This window comes from Sceloporus occidentalis, unplaced genomic scaffold, assembly GCF_023333645.1.
Source record: "Sceloporus occidentalis isolate IW3139 unplaced genomic scaffold, rSceOcc1.0.p SCAF_70, whole genome shotgun sequence".
Taxonomy (NCBI): domain Eukaryota; kingdom Metazoa; phylum Chordata; class Lepidosauria; order Squamata; family Phrynosomatidae; genus Sceloporus; species Sceloporus occidentalis.
In genome coordinates, this window is record NW_028317050.1 from 1,519,985 (window position 1) to 1,532,866 (window position 12,882).

The following is a 12,882-nucleotide window of genomic DNA, read 5'->3' on the forward strand; positions in this document are numbered from 1 at the left end:
GGGGAGGTAGCGGCAGCCTTAAAGTTAACTCCTAATGGCAAATCCCCAGGCCCTGATGGTTTCACCGTGTGCTATTATAAACGCTTTGCCTCCCTATTGGGCCCTCAATTGGCGACCCTGTTTAACTCCTTAGCCTCCAATGCTGCTTTGGACCCGCAAACTAACTTGGCATACATCTCTGTCATCCCCAAGCCGGGTAAAGATCCAGAGCAATGCCCGAGCTATCGTCCTATTTCATTGATCAACACGGACATCAAATTGTTAGCTAAGGTCATGGCCATGCGCCTGCAAACTTACATCCCCTGGTTGATACACAAAGATCAGGTGGGCTTTGTCCCGGGGAGGGAGGCTAGGGACAACACAATTCGGCTGCTTAATTTATTAGCATATGCACAGGGGCGCAAGCTCCCTTTGGCTCTCGTCTCCATGGACGCCGAAAAGGCGTTCGATAGAGTGGCTTGGCCTTTTCTGTTTAGGGTCCTGGAGACTGTTGGTATTTCGGGCCATTTCTTGAATCAGGTGAAAGCCTTGTACGCCGCCCCTTCTGCCCAAATTAGGGTTAATGGGGTACTCTCGCGTCAATTCCGGCTTGAAAACGGCACTAGACAGGGGTGCCCGCTGTCCCCCCTCCTTTTTATCCTGGCGATGGAGCCCCTGGCGCATGCGATCCGCTCCAATAAGGACGTTGTTGGGTGTGAGGTGTCTAAAGTCACTCATAAATTGGCCATCTATGCGGATGATTTATTATGCATAACCCGCAATCCTCTTCATTCTCTTAAGTATATTACGGCGGAACTGTCTGCCTTTGGTGCGTTGTCCAATTTTAAAATTAATTTGCAGAAGTCGGAGATCCTGGGGGTTAATATTTCGGACACTATGAGGGCTGCGATAACTAGGGCCTTTCCGTTTCGTTGGCAAGTTACGGCGATCAAGTATCTGGGTCTGTGGCTTCCCGCGGATCTCTCCAAACTTACTCCCCTTAACTATGGCTCGTTGTTACAGTCAGTGACTGGCGATCTGCGCCGTTGGTCAGTCCCCCATGTCTCTTGGTTTGGCCGTGTAGGGGTTTTGAAGATGAACGTTCTCCCGAGATTCTTGTACCTATTTCAATCCCTGCCGGTCTTTTTGCCGCGGTCGTACTTCGCCTCCTGTCGTAGGCTTTTCTCGAACTATGTTTGGGGTTCACGGGCTCCGAGGCTCGCCTACCAGCATCTCATCAGACATAAGTCCAGGGGCGGTTTGGGACTACCCTGTTTGGAGAGCTACTGGATGGCTTCTCACCTGCGTAGGGTAGTTGAGTGGTCCTTAGGGGCTCCTAAGCAGTGGATCTCGCTGGAGAGCTTCTTCCTGGGGTGTCATGTTTCGGCGGCGCCTTGGCTCCCGGCCAGTTATGGTACGCCTCTGTCGCGTTGCCACCCCACAATATCCCCGACCCTTAAGGTCCTTCGACGATTAGCCGCCAAGCAGGTGCTGACCTCGATCCCGGGCCCTTTGTTCCCTCTTACGCATAATCCCGCCCTATCTCTTCACGTCAGTCAGGATCTCTTACTTTCGCTAGTGCCCAAACGCTTGAAATGTCTTCGGGTATGTCAGATCCTACAGGGTGATTCCTTTCGACCCCTGGGTGCTCTAGTCCCTCAGGACTCGCACCCCTTTCGTTTGACTTTCCTTTATCACCGATTAAAACATTATGTGCAGACGTTGTTGCCGAATCCTCAGCTCAGTCGGGATCTGACTGAGTTTGAACGATTCTGTATAGCGGATACTGAGCCTCCACACCTCCTCTCTAGACTATATACACTCTTATTGAACATCCAGGGGTCTACGAAGCCGTTCTTTCTTAGCCTATGGGAGAGAGATCTCCGATCCTCTATTGCTGAGTCTGATTGGGACACAATGATAGGCCTGGTTCATAAAGGTTCGGTCTCAACCAGAATACAGGAATGTTCTTATAAACTGCTCTCTCGGTGGTATAAAGTGCCTGCGGAACTTCATATGTTCTTACCGCAGATTTCCCCACTGTGTTGGAGGTGTGGGCTGGCGGAGGGCTCTTACATTCATTTATGGTGGGACTGTGCTGATATCCGCAGTTTTTGGCACATGGTGGTCCGGGTGATAAGGGAGGTCTCGGATCCTGGCTTCGTGGCATCCCCGGGTGCCCTATTATTGCATCAGGTTCAATCCTCTCCTGGTGTTTACAGGAAGTCGTTGACGATCCATCTCGTCCAGGCGGCAAAGGCAATGATCCCTCGGTTTTGGAAGGTGGCGGGCCCCCCTCCTATCAGTGCGTGGGTGTCTCGGGTCAATTGTGTGGCGCGATTGGAGGATATGGTGGCCTCCTCCACAGGTCAGGAATACCATAACACCCTCAAATGGCTCCCGTGGTATTTCTGGGTTGCCTCACCAGGCTTTATTGCTGTATGTCCGTAGGGCGGAGGGGGGTCGTTGGTAGTTATGGGGCCTCTCTTTGTCCTCCCTGATGTTTTCTAGGGTTATTTCCTTATCTGCATATGTGCTTTTGCTAACGGCATCGGTCAGCGTGTCTTTCGCATGACTTTAGCGTGGACATCTTGGAGTATCTCTTGTTTCTGTTCTTGATTTGTTGTTTTTGGGTGTCGCCTCCCGTGCTGTGCGTTCTGCTCGACGGCAATGTACGGGCATACTATCCGTCTCTGTTATTACACAATGTTTCTTCTTTCTGTTGGAGTCTCTCGGACCCTGGTATGCTTATTGTATAAGGTTGTGTCTGATTACCTTCTTTATTATTGTATTATCAGGGATGACTCTGCCTATTTACATGCATGTAAGATATGTGATGTTTTTCTTATTATGCTTTTCCTGAATAAACGGAGATTTGAAGTAAAAAGCAGAATATACAGTTCTATAAATTATAGCATAAACATTAATAGAGTTTATTGATCCTAGGAAAAATCTGATTGGAGTCAAGAAGGAATTTTTCCTTTTTTTTCTGCCTTTGTTTGGATCAAAACCTATGTTACCATGTGGTTTGCCCCACCGGTTTATTGATATGGCCCTGTATAGTTGCGGCTTACGGGATATTTATTGATCTCACCTTGACCTAATTTACCAAGTCATTTAAAACCTGGTATTGCTCAACTACTGAAAAACGGACTCGTTGTTGCGGGGTCAGACAAGGATGTCCTCTTTCACTTCTTTTCACAAAAATAAGCACATATATACTGTGTTAATCTGACCCTGCATGTCGAGATAGGTGATAATTGAAACCCATATTATTTGTTACATTATTTTCATGTCTGTTTTGTGAATAAATGCCCTGGAACAAGCAACTTTCTTTAGGGAAACTCAATAGTGCCTATATGAATTATGCATTTTGGTCTCTGCAAGCATTAAGGTAACATTGTTGTCGTTGATTACATGTTACATAGAAACATATGGGACATTTAATAAGGTAATTAAGGTGTATTGCTTATCTTTCGGTTTCAGTGGCGTCGCTACAGGGGGGCAAGGGGGGGCAATTGCCCCCCCTAGGTTAATCCTTGCCCCTGTTGCCCCCCTGCCGAATTTGGAAAAAAGTCGCAATGCGACTTTAAATCCCGTCTTTTTTTATTTTATTTATTTTTTAATGCGGAGGAGAAAGAGGGGTGCCTAGCAACCGCTCGGCGCCCCTTATTCTCCTCCACGAAGCCTCTACCTCCGTCGCGGTGCCGGCATTTCATCCTGAGCACCGAAATATGACGTCATATTTCGGCGCTCAGCAGTGAAGCAGCGGCCACCGCAGCAGAGAACGAAGACAGAAGCCTTGTGCTCCCGTCGCTGGACCTAAAGGTGAGAGAACTACAAAGGGGGAGGGTAGATAGTGAGTAGGGAGAGGGGTTAGAAAGTGATAAGGGAGGGAGAGGGGGTTAGAAAGTGATAAGGGAGGGAGAGGAGGTTAGAAAGTGATAAGGGAGGGAGAGGGGGTTAGAAAGTGATAAGGCAGGGGTGTCCAACATGCGGCCTGCGGGCCAAATGCGGCCCGCGAGACCTCGAGGTGCAGCCCGCGTAAGATCGCCAGCCAGTGCAACCGATTTTACGCGGGCCGCACCTCGAGCATATACTGGCTGACTTGGCATGATAGGAGTGTGATTGCTAACAGCAACCACAGCAATCACAGTCCCATCATGCCTAGGTACCAGCATTTACTGGTTGCCTGGGTATGATAGGAGTGTGATTGCAGTGTGGACGCCAGGGCTGGCTTTGGGGTATGCAACCTGTGATCTATGCGTGTAATTTAGGGGGTTTTAAATATACCTTTTAATGACGTGTTTTTTTGTGAATTCCAATTGATATATACCTGCAAAGCTGGGGTTGTGTGTTATTCTGTAGATCCATATCTGCTATGCTATGTTTCCATACATTATTTATGTATACCTGCAAATACAGGGTTAATATGTCTTATTCAGTTGATTAATACCTGCAATGCTGTTTCCATGTATTTATTTGATCTATACCTGCAATGCTACGTTTCATATACTATTGTATACCTGCAAATACAGGATTTGTATGTCTGATTCTGTTTATTTGAGATCACAAGTGAATTTCAGTTGATCTATACATGCAAAGCTTGGTTTGTGTGTTAATGTGTTGATCTATACCTGCTATCGGCAACTGGGGCTAAAAATAGACAAGGGGCAAAAACACTAAGGGGGGTATAAACGACAATGCAGTGTGAAAAATCCATCCTGATGTAGACGTCTGTGACGTAGATTGTGTCCTGCTGTTTGTGTGTTTTTGGTTATCAGTGTAGCAGAGCCTGTCTTCGGTGTGTGTGTATAGGTGTTGGTGTGTCAGAGCCTGTCCTGATGTGTGTGGGTGTCTGTGTGGCAGAGCCTGTCCTGGTGTGTGTGTTTGGTTGTTGGTGTGGCAGAGCCTGTCCTGGTGTGTGTGTCTGGGTGTCGGTGTGACAGAGCCTGTCCTGGTGTGTGTGTCTGGGTGTCGGTGTGACAGAGCCTGTCCTGGTGTGTGTGTCTGGGTGTCGGTGTGACAGAGCCTGTCCTGGTGTGTGTGTCGGTGTGACAGAGCCTGTCCTGGTGTGTGTCTGGGTGTCGGTGTGACAGAGCCTGTCGTGGTGTGTGTGTCTGTGTCACAGAGCCTGTCCTGGTGTGTGTCTCTGGGTGTCTGTGTGGCAGAGCCTGTCCTGGTGTGTGTGTCTGGGTGTCGGTGTGACAGAGCCTGTGTTGGTGTGTGTGTTTGGTCATCTGTTTCCTGGCACTTAACTTACAGTAGGAATTATTTAATTTATATTTATCCAGAGATAAAATGCCCTCCTGAAGTTGTAGTGACTTCAGGGGACAAAACGTTCAAGGCCCTGAAATCATTTAGTGGAAAAGTTATTTATTGCGTTATAATATTTTTTTCAAGGATTAGTCGCACTCAATTGTGGCTTCAGGCTTCCCATGTTGAATGATCAAGTATTATTTTAGCCCAATAACAAAAGTATAATTCCATAGCACATTACTTTTCGAAATTATTAATGCCCCCCCAGTTTGACTGTGGTATCTTGTGTGCCCCCCCTATATATTGTTTCTAGAGTCGCCACTGTTCGGTTTTATGGACATTTCTGAACTTTATACTTCTATGACAGCACTTACTGTGCCTCCGCATTAAAACTACATCTGTTAGCACCATGTAAATAACAATTTGCATATACAAATATACATATGTTCTGAAAGCGACAGAGTTTTATCCTGAAGGATATTTGAGTTAGACTAGCCCACTATGATTGAAATCAAAATGTTCAGCAAACAGCAATGCAAAAAAAATAAGTAAAGTACAATGGTTTGTAGGGGGTTAAGTGGATCCAGCCATCTCGTAACAATAATATAAGAATATTCAGTGTTTTTCTATAAATGTGTACTCCCTTGTCTTAATTTTTGAACTGTAGATCCTTCATTGTCACGGCAGCTATGTTTAAATTCTATAAAATATTTAAGATTTTTTTGGTCATGAATTGGAATATTTTGATACTAACATTTTAGTGCCAACAGAGAGACATATATCCTACAGCAACATTGTGTCATACTTGTTAATGTGTGTAATTTTACTCAGATAAATCGATCCTATGAGGTAAATTCTTAAATGAGCAATTTTCTAATTTTAACAGAGTTTAGGGAGTGGACAAAAATGGTGTTAAACCTGTTTCGGTTCGCACACTTGTGGTACTGATTAAGCAAGCTTTACCACAACTGATTTACTAGACTGTGAGGAGATTGAGACACGTATTCCTTTTTTAAGTTAAAACAACTAAAGGGGGGGGTGTTTAAAGAAATTTCTGTTCAGAAGTATAATATTTTTTCTAAATGCATATTGGACTCCATCTTGTTAGAGTCCCCAATTCAGTTTTTTAAACTTTATTTGGTAAGACAATCTAATTTTTACATTTATTTTAGCTCAAGAGGATGTAGCTTCCCCAAAACGACTTGCTTTAGCAAACTTGCTAATGCTAACAGTATGATTAGGGGGAAAATGCAAACATTTTACAGTAAGCATAGAAATATAGAAACATAGAAAGTGACGGCAGATAAGAACCATTAGGCCCATCCAGTCTGCCCAACCTCTGAGTACTTTCCTTTAGTACCTGCCCTTATCCTATATCTAGCTTGGCTTTATGCCTATCCCATGCTTGCTTAAATGACTTTACTGTATTAACATCTACCACTTCTGCTGGAAGGCTATTCCATGCATCCATACCCTTTCCGTAAAGTAATATTTTCTGAAGTACCTGGGAACTTCTCGGCTTCGGCTACCAGGACAGCATACTGACGTCGGCGGCGTTCCCCCATTTAAAGGAAAAAATGGACGGGGATTCGGGTCTTGACCCGGAGAACCGGAGGAGCAGTGCCCACCTGGCAATCCCTGGGTCAAACACGGAGAGTTCCCGGGTATGACAGTAAGTAAAATTAAAAGAGAAAAGCATGTAAAACATATTGGGTCATATGCAAGATGAACTTTTAACACGTTTCGTTATTCTATATTTTCATTACCAATTCAGGAGCGTAAGGAGGTAATTTTCCATTAATGGAGGGACCTGGTTCTTTTGCGGCAGCACCAATGTAAGTATTACCGGTATGTGATCACCTACATTAATTTCCACTGCTGGTCAGGATGGGAGGTAAATATGCCACAGTCCTGTCCTACAAAACTACCAGGATAAGAGAGAGGCTCAAAGCGGAACAAAGTATTTAAAGGTTCTGATGTCAAGCTGTGCTTTGTACCTGACCCAGATCACATTGTTATATTTCCGCTTCAAGATATCCTCACACAATTGGATTTCGTAGAATCACAAACCATCTACATAGCAAACACCTATATGATGTTAAGAGAAAAGCAGCACATCATTCTATGGTGAAAAATTCTATAATTCCATAATTTGTAATAGTGCTTTATGGAAAAGAATGAGGGTATCAGCAGAATTGCTGAAGGTCAGAATTTTGGAATGTTCTAATGAAGAGTTAGTTAGCTTTGCTGTTTAGGTATGTGGAACCTGAAAAATGTGGCCAGACCAATTCTTCACGTACCCCTGGGCCATTTTGCAATAAACAACCTTGTTCAACACACTTTGTAACCTTACCAATGCTTTCCTTATGCTTACAAAAACTGAGATATACATCAAGCGTAGACATAATGTTATACAAGTAATTTATTTACGTGTACATTCTAAAAGATCTTCATCTGAAAGAGAGTAAAAATAGACCATGATCTGTGAATTAGCCTGGATATCCGTAATTCATTGACCACTTCTTGTTTTACTGCACTATAAAGTTTTCTGGTGAAACTGCATGCATACACGTTAAGACTTTATCTTCACCCCTGTAATGTCTTCACTTTATATATGTTCGCTGCAAAGTTGTTCTTCAGTGAAAGGTTTATTGGAGTATGCCTTTATTGTTTGTATCCTACAGGAACCATTTGTTGACTATTTTATTGACGGAGAATTCTACATTGCCCCAACCCTGGGGTTTTAAAGTTTAAATGATGGCTCTATGTACAGTTTTGCATATACATACATACATATATATATATATATATATATATATATATATATATATATATATATATAGCTCCACAATTACAGAGGGGATCAAATTGGCAGCCTTTATCTGACTTTGCCAAATAACTTGTATTGTTCTTTGTAACTTGATATGAAACTTGATTCCTACATTATGCCCTGCACTAGTCATCCATGACTGCTATCTGCAACTGTCATAGCAAATAATGCCGTAGCATTGACAACTGGCCATTTATAAAACCGTTTAATGTGTTTTTTTCTATAAACCATTAGCAAACTGTGTGACTTAAGCCAAATATGTAAACATACTTTGTTTTCTGGATTGCATTCATGTACGTCTTGTATAGTTTTAGCGGTTTGTGTTTTTATCATACATCTGACATACTTGATGTAATTCATAAGGCACTGTAATGAAATTAATTATAGCTGGTGCCACTGGCACTTTTAATCAGTGGTTTGTGAAACTAAAAATCCCTTTTTGTTTTCCATGGCAAAGCTTATCCTGTTAAAGTTCCTGGTGGTTTATCATCTCCTGCTTGCAAATAAGTCAACTGATCTGTATAAGTTGAGAACGTTTCCTGGTTGCCAGAGGTACGCTGCATGACCTGCTCTGGTGTGTCTTGTGTGTCTGGCATTATGACAGGAAGAACAAAGGAAAGGATAATACAGCAGGTGGAGAGAAGCAAGTCGGAGAAAGCCAGCCTCTGGGAACAGCCCAGCAACCTTTCTCACCTGCTTTCTTAGTTAGGGATATACACATTTCATGCTTGTGCAATGAAAATGGGACAGTGGGTCGCAGGGGCTTTGCGACAGTAAGTATTTCCTATTGTAGACTTGACAGCTATTTTTGTTGCAACTGTTTAAAGGAAGACATACAACAGAACAGAGAAAAAGGACACAAAGGGATTGCGATGACATGGAAGGTGATCCTTACTATGCAATTACAAATTTGAGATTTACAAGATCCAAATGTGGACGATCCTGAAAGCTGATTCTGCATTTACCGAAAGGTCCAATTTTTTACATTTGTACCACCCAGCGCACAAATCACTTTTTATTGTAGATCCTGAAAGCTGCTTAAACAATGAAGAGGACGCTTTAACAGGTATTACCTTGCATTATTAAGCCATTATAATCATGCCTTACTTGCAGCAGGCATCATACACTACACTAATGTAATTTCACTTTTATGTAAAGAATGCTCTTCTGCACCTAAAGTTGATAAAAGAACTAAGTCCATACCTAAAGCTTTTATTATCTAACACAACATTATTTAACCTATGATTTAGTACATAAAACAGAGTCCTAGATGGGTGTTTAGCAGCAAAGGTAGTGTTGAACCTCATCTAACAGTGTTAAAATTATGTTATAAGCTGTGTACAGAGTGTCTGCTTTAATCCAGATCAGTTGTCATGTTATTCATTTCATAGTTTCTTGTAATTTTTTTTATTCGGCTAGCATTTTATGTTTAATGTGCTCTGACCATTGTTAATTATTCATGAAAAGCATTACATGGATATTATCTGCCATAAGAAGACAGTGAATTGGCATTTTCAGGAAACATAATTATTATAGTGCTCAGACATTTGGTTGTATGTTACTTCTTTGATAGTTTAGGCTCCAAAAAAAGCCAGCAGTTTTAATTTTATGAATGTCACCCAGTTAAACAAGCCAATAAAAAAAGCAAGTCTGAGGCTTGCTTCTTAAAATTTAAAAGGGAAAAGCATAACATGGAACACCCTGTAAGCAGAGCACACCATGGCTGCATTTGGAGTGTTAACTAATATAGAAATTTCCCTCAAGCAAAATGGGGTAAAACCGGCCGTTGCAGCCATACAGTGCCAGAAAACTTTTTTCCAAAAGTTTCCAAATGTTTGAGAAAGCAGCTCATACTTTGCAAGTTGCAAGCTGCTTTTTAAGAACAGCATAGACTGTCTGCTTGCAGGCAGTAAATAAGCAAATGGCAGTAGTTCACTGCTCCTGTAGTAAGCACTATGATCCTTACTACATAACAGCAAGACACTCAAGTATTAATATGCACTTGAATGCATGTAATAACTGAGTATCCCCTTTAAATGAAAGTTTCTTCCTTCTCACAAATACATGGATAGATACATTTGTCTCTTTCCCTTCCCTCACGTTCCTTGGCTTGCATGCCATACTCACTGTCATCCCCATTGCATGTGCAGAAAACGCTCCCATTGATTTCAATTGGAGGGCTTTGCTGCCCCTTGTTGGCATTTAACATGAGGCATGTTCAGAAATATGATGGACAGGTACATGAGTTGTGTCTCAGTAGATATTCATTGTTTGCTGGAAATTCCTAAAAGGGAATAAAAACATCTGTGGCTTCTATCAAGAAACCAAAAGTTATTTCAAAAGCTTACAATCAGGCACAGCCATCTATATCCAAGGTACGATACATACCTCGACATGAAGCCCTGAAGAGCAGTTTACAGAGGCCTCAAACATTTGGTGTTAACACCACAAACCCTCATAATGTTACGGCACTCTGGTTAGTCTAGTGGATTATAGGAGTTATCGGTGCCATTGGCGCATGACCAGTAAAGGTACAACATGGATCACACATCTGTACTCTTGTTGTATGTTGTAGAGCTCCAGACATCATATATATGGACTTATGATGGCTCAGTGTCACCCTCAAATTATCATTCTTTGCAAAAATGCATGGAGCAACCCAAAGTATTTTGCTAGGGTTATTTTAACACTTTTTATGGAACCATTTTAACTCCCCATCTGTGCCAAACATTTCAAAAAAATTCAACACATTGCAGCATTTTCTGGAGTAGTACAAGTACTGAAAAAACTTATGATTTGTATTCACCTTGTATTCACCTTCAGGAAATGAGTACAGCAATACTCCACATGCATACAAACTTCTGAATACCCACTTTGTTAGGTCCAGGTCTCAATTTGTACCCCAGAAAAATTTAATTTTTTACATATATGCCGTTTCACTGTGGTTTTTTCTGGATGGCTATGTGAAAGAACAAAAAGTCCTAGATTTGTATTCCGCAATGCCTCCTGAGTACAACAACATGCCACATGCATTGTTATGTCATGTTTCTCAGAGGTTGTGGGGTCTCACATGCTGTGGAACATGCAACATTTTAGTTTTCAAACTTGGAATTTTGACAGATCACTTTATTGGGCCCACAGTAGAGGTCCCATCTTTCAAGTTTCCCTAAAAGCACACCCCTTGAAGATTTCACAGACGAGTGTGAGTTTTTCGCTTTTCAACTTTCAGTCATGCTTTGGGATAAATGCTTCGGATTGGGCTACATGGGACAAAAAAAACACAAAAAAATAATGTCACGTCTTCTGAGCACAGGAAATAAAACAGAAAAACACCATAACTACAAATCTAACGGGAGACTTACTCTTTAAACTTACTCTTTAACACATATAGTGTGTGTGTATATGGTACATCGCAAGCATAAAAGAGCTACATTGCCCAGTATGTGGCATGCTACAAATATTTCCTGAGAAAATACTTCTGTAGTGTAGGGGTGGCTGCTGATCAGCTCCTGAGGCAACCGGCAACCATCTTATATCCTCTAGGCAGAAATCTTGTGAGTTTAACAGTACATGTTAGACCGGTAAGGAGTAATGCTGCACGTTTACAGTAAAAAGCACTGGCTTCCTTGTTCGTTCGGTAAATGCAGATCAGCCATAGACCAATCAAAACATTCTCTAACAATAAAAAAGTAAAATAACAGCCACATTGCTGCCTTTAGGCAATAATATGGCTGCATGCTACCATGGGGAAAAAAAATTAAAATGCCCTAGGATGCTGATCTTTTGTGATGTCAGTTTGCCAGCATGCTGAGGAAAAAAGCTTGATCCCTAAAAAATTTAAAATAGTGGGTGAGCCAGAGGTGCGAAAAGGTTGGCATAGTTGTGGGTATATGTATTTTTAACCTAGAGTTTGTGTCTTTTTCTATATGCATACTCTCTGCTATATTGCATACTTGCCATCTTTTGCTCCAGGTGTACTGGGACATAAAGGTGGTGGAGCCTAAAGTAGGCGGTGATATGTGGAGCTGCATGACTCCACTTTCTTTAGGCTCCACCCTCTGCAGGCCCGGGTTTCTGGAGCGTTTAGGCTGTGTGTCTCTCAGACATACACAGCTTAAACTCAATGCTGCCTGTGCACAGTGTAAGGCATGGTGCATAGGCAGTATTTTTATGACCTGAATTTGATGGAACAAGACCCCAAAAATGTATTCTGTGACATTCATGGGATGCATGTGTAATCTGCGAGTATGTGCAACCCCACCTATGAAATAAATAAATAAAGGGGGTGGGGAGCTCTTAAGAAACTGATTAATCTGAAGTACATTTAATATTTCACTTATGATCTACCTAGCCTTTTAATGTAGTTCTCAAATGTGGTATAGGTCGTCATCATCCTGGCTCTGGCTACCAGGAGATCCTTTTGTGGGATGCAGGCAGGAAGTCCCGCTTAGGTCAGTGAGTGATCTGGCTGACATTGTGGGTGGTCCCACTGACCTCAAGGCCAGTCCTACTGAGGGAAATGGGCGGGGAGTGGGGCGTGTCATAATGGTTCTCTTGTGATGCAGAGTTTTCTGGTGGTGACCCAAAAATTTGGAGTAGGACCCAGAGAGTTCCCAGGTGTGGTCATCATATGGCATAGAAAGTTTACAGAGAGAAAGTATTTTTTATTGTTGTAAAAATGTAAAATTGTTTGTTAAAAAGCTAACTTATGTTTCCTCTATTTTAGTGATCAATTTACAACACTCTATACATTGAAGATAGTCCTAAGCTTTTTTTTTTAAACGTGAAGAAAACACATGCGAATACATGTGAAT